The 4915-nt window shown below is 31.3% G+C and overlaps 1 long non-coding RNA gene across 1 annotated transcript; it reads right to left on the reverse strand.

Moving 5' to 3' along the window:
• Positions 1-323: 323 nt before the first annotated feature.
• On the reverse strand, positions 324-2715 carry LOC145161543 (uncharacterized). Its single transcript, XR_013738529.1, has 2 exons — positions 652-2715; positions 324-576 (listed from the first exon to the last, which is right to left on the reverse strand). It is a non-coding gene; the product is annotated as an uncharacterized LOC145161543 (long non-coding RNA).
• Between the last annotated feature and the right edge of the window lie 2200 nt (positions 2716-4915).

Genomic DNA, 4915 nt, shown 5'->3' on the forward strand with positions numbered 1-4915 from the left:
ACCAGTAACAACAATGTACTTTCAAATTATTCAACATCTCAAACCACTTCCTTGACTTTTGGTAAATTATACACTTGATATAACAGTTATCACGCTTGTAAAAAGTTTACATTTTTATACTATCCAACAAACAATTTAAAAAAGAAATTAAAAATCATGTATTTTAAATACTGAAAATTATTTCAGGCGAATTCAATTTACTAAAAGTGGATTTTTAAATTTTCATTATAGATTTTTTTGACAATATCTATATTTCATTAGAGATTTTATATTTAAAATGAAAGCCTTGTAATCTCGATGACTTGTACCATACAACCACAAAATGATATCTATAAGTTTTCTCCTTGAAGTTTTGTTACTTGTACAGTACAAATAGGAATTAAAAACCAAATTGAAAAAGAAAAAAGCAGTGGTTGTATCGTACGCTGTTACTCTAACTCACCTACCCAATTACAATTAAGAAGCAAAATTCCAAAGCTCTAATAGACTAACAGTACTCTTTGGATCCCACACTTGGTTTTCTTTTACTTGAAGGTACTTCATATCAGATGTGGTGCAGAAAAATCCCAATCATACCTACAAGTTTGATTAAAACCTAAATAAAAAACATAAAATTAAAAATATTAAACACTAAATAAGGAAGATACTTGCATTTTCTTTCCAAATCAACCTTGGATATTGGTGATGGCATAGTGACTGTTGATGGATGGAGGATTTATGGCCGAAAGGAAGGAGATGAAGGTTTACTGGTGGCCGAGATAGTGAAGTTGTTATTTATGAGGGGAAAATGCTTTTTATTCATTTTGGATTCCTTTTTGCTTTATTTGTTTCGTAAACAAAGGTATGGTTATTCATTTTATTGATAAATAACAAATGCCTGTACGTGTAATGATCCAAGAAAGATAATGGAAAAGAACAATTACTCTTTTTCATGATGAAGTTGCAATTTTCAGAAAAAAAAAAAAAAAAAACATGTTTGTAAATGTGCATATAGTACATGATTATTATATGACTAATTACCGAGACTTTATCTTAATTCCACACTCAACAGTGACACCAAAGTTTTTAATGTTAGTAAGTTGTAGTGTACCTTTAAAAGTTGTAGTTTCAGACACAATCAGAAAAAGTTACCAATCCGATAATAAAAGCAAGCAAAGTCTCAAAAAAACTCTCTAGTAGCCATAACCTGATAAGCCAATCCTAAACCCCATTGCTATGCCATCCATGAAGCTTATGTATGGCTCTTACATCCAAAGATATTGCAAATAAGAGAGTATTCGACAGTAAGCACTTGATCTTTAACCATAATGAAGATAAATGTTGGCACCCAAAAGTCAACATTTAAGCTAAATGATGAAGACTAAGTATTAGTCTATAAATGAACTTTTGTACTTAATCCAAGTTTGATTACATGTATAGACATATTTGAGAGGCTATTTCCATCAATTATAACATATCATTGTGCATACCAACTTTGGAAGTATCTACAAGTTACATTGCTTATAAGAAATCACATTAGCAAAAAAAAAAATCATGCTCAAGATTGCTGAACTAAAAGTAAATAGGCGCATGATGCCTAGATGACGGAAAGCAGAAATTAACATTTCCTGCAAAAGATGAATTCTCTAAACCTGAATAGTAACTGGAAATTATAAAGCTCACCATTATTAGAAGCAAAAAAAAAAAAAAAAAAATGAAATCAAAACACAAAGTGAAATTGAAACCCATTCATTAAAAATCAAACAAGATATCCACCAAACATGTATGGCATAAGCATTTTCCCCTCATCGATGTTGTGTAACTAAGTAAAATTTTGAAAAATTCAAACCCGATGCTTACCGGAGAGGATTAGGGTTCACAGTCGGAGTATATATAAGCATGATTCTTGGCGGTTTCGTGAAAGCATAGGGCTTAATTTTGGGAATCTTACCTCGGATGTCTAAGTATGCAGGTAGGCGTAACCGGAACCCAAAACGACGAATCTTGGCTCGTGCGTTTTCTTGGTGGGGCGAAGGCCAGTTACCGGAGGAACAACCTAATCACCGGCGGTGGCAAAATGGTATACCTGTTGTTGCAGAGAGAATACATGACGGAGGCGGAAGTATAGTCGCTTCCTTCTGGAACTGACTGCTGGCGAGAGAGAAGGATGTAGGAGAGAGTTATGTATTCCAGAGCTTAATCGACGCATCACATAGGGAATAGCAAACGGTGAGATGCATCAAATTGGGGGCGGTGGAGGGGCTAAATCAGTGATTGATGGAGGAGAAGGTGGGGTGGTGGTGGTGGGTGATGGCGCGATTTAGGTGTACTGGTGTAGTGCGATGATAATAGTGGTGGTTGGAAAGGTTGGTGCAGCGCCGACGACTGTGGTTGTGTACTCTGACGGAGGGGATTGAAGTTCTTGAAGACCGGCGACGTGGTGAGTAAATCTTCATCGATAGGGTTTATTTGAGGGAATAGAGTGGAGATGGAGGTTTCGTTGATTTATATAGGAGGGAGCAAATGATATAATCTGATGTCTATAATTTCACAATATCCTGAAGATACGGATTGTGAATTTCAAAACCTCACTCCTTGATTTACTCATTGATTTTAGGTATCATCAATTCGATCATCAAAAATAAATCAATAGGAATAGATGGAAGCGCCGGATTACAGGGATGAGTGGAAGTTGAAACAAAGAAGGGCAATGGATGTATAACATGACACGTGACAAAGAAGATTCTTTTATCAACATACGAGTATACTAGTTATAACCTGTAATAAATTATGACAATTAAAAATCATAATTATTATTCAATTATTTCCAAAAAATTATTAAATGACAAATATATGTGATTGTTACGTAACTTTGATTGTTTCAAATAAATATGTGATTTTTTTAAGATTCTTGGGACATTATTTATGTGTAAATTAATGAAAAAAGTAAATTAATGAAAAAAAAATGATGATATTATATAATGAAATATAAAACAACCATGAATAATAATCAATGAAGTAAATGAAAATTGGTATATGGAAAAATACAAATTAATTTATTGCAATAAACATATATTAAAAATATATAACAATGTACAAATGAAAATTAAGAATAAAAGATGTTATAAATAAAAATACCACTTTTTTCATAAATTCCCAAACACTTGTATACATCCTTGGAAATTTGATTGTAAGTCTATCATCATTATCAAAAATTCACAATTTTGATCATTATCTATTTTGAACTCTAGATTAGGCAATGACCATGTGTGAAAAAAAAATTGATAAACAATTAACCAACCTTTAATAAGGACCGTTAATAATTGTTATTGCAAAACATAGAGCACATGAAAAATGTCTTCATTGAAATTTGAAAAGTATTAGTTGTAGTCACTTTTTATAAAGCAAATTAACTTCGATTCTTGAATAATCCACATCACTTCTGCTTCTATTGTAACAAAAGATTCCCCTTTTATGTGGAAAAAGGCCTGTATCAATAATTATGATTTTACGTATGGACAATTCCTCAATATCTTGTTCATTCGCAACAAAATATTTTCTTTGTGCGTCGGTAAAAAAAAACATGTTTTTTGGGGGAGAGATACTATTTCAGCAATCGAGTCACAGGTATCTAACATATTCATACCTAAGGCTTTTCCACGAAGTGGTGACGAAACGTATAACTTGTACAAATCTTTCCATTTTCCAAGTCGATCCAATCCATTCGTTCGTAGAGCTATTTACTCGATTGCAGACATTTCTGGAACACCTCTAACAGAGGGACAAATAGTCAATTTTGAAAGATTGTTATGTAAGCAACAACGTAGAGTATAGAAATTTTCTTATAAAAACATAAATATATATTTTTATTTTCATTTACCCAGTTACCTGGTACCTCGTTCATACTTTATTTTTCATATGTATTTACAAATCAAACATAGTTTATTTGACCTATTTTTTAGTTGTCTTGCAAATTAAGTTATAGATTCCATGGTATTACATGATATACAAACAGGGAAATAGATAGTTTTCGATATGAATCGTTTAGCGTTTATAAATTATATCTATTTGTATCATCTTGTAGGTTCTAGTACTTAAACCCACGCAAAACATGTTGCATGTAATGTCCCTTCAAGCTTTTTCTCAAAGTCAGCCCCTTCGGAAGAAACTCTAATAAGTTGATAATTATATTTTTCAATTTATGTTTTCGTATTATATTAATCCAATCAGAGTTTAGAAATCCAATAGCATGATTGATGTTCTACATGTAGAACAACTAATTAACTGTCATACACATACATAATTATAACATTGTACTTTCAAAATGCAATGTTATATAATTATAACATTTACTTGTCATAAACATACAAAATTATAGTTTATCAAACTTTAATTAAAATTTTGTTTTGTTTCTTGCAGCTATACATAACAATTGTTTTGTTCACTCATATTTTCAAGAGGGCTTCATAGAGAACGTATGCATTGCATACTATCCCTCTATGTATATCTATGTGATAACATTGGTTATAACATAACTTTGATAAAAAAATTCCTAGTTATATCATTGTACAATATAAGTGATGATGTTAAATTTTGAAAATTCCATACACAGAAGTATAATGCTCTTTGTAGAATTTAGTGAAAATGACAATTTTTCCTTTTTGCCTTTTTGGTCAATTTGACCATTTTGACCCTTTTGTCACCTGACCTACATAAAACTTAAACCGAACAAAAAATATTGTTATAATGATATGAATCTCTTATAATAGAAAGTATACTTTTTTTTGGGTTAAAATTAAAATGAACAAAAAAGAACCTTATACTGACATAAAACACTCAAAAAACATAATGTAGAGTTTTTTTTTAGTTAAAATGACCATTTGATCTTTTTGGTCAATTTGGTCATTCTTACCATTTTTTTCTTTATTTGGCCGAC

The sequence above is a fragment of the Lactuca virosa genome, chromosome 2, assembly GCF_052849685.1.
Source record: "Lactuca virosa cultivar CGN04683 chromosome 2, Lactuca_virosa_CGN04683_v6, whole genome shotgun sequence".
NCBI classification, from domain to species: Eukaryota; Viridiplantae; Streptophyta; class Magnoliopsida; order Asterales; family Asteraceae; genus Lactuca; species Lactuca virosa.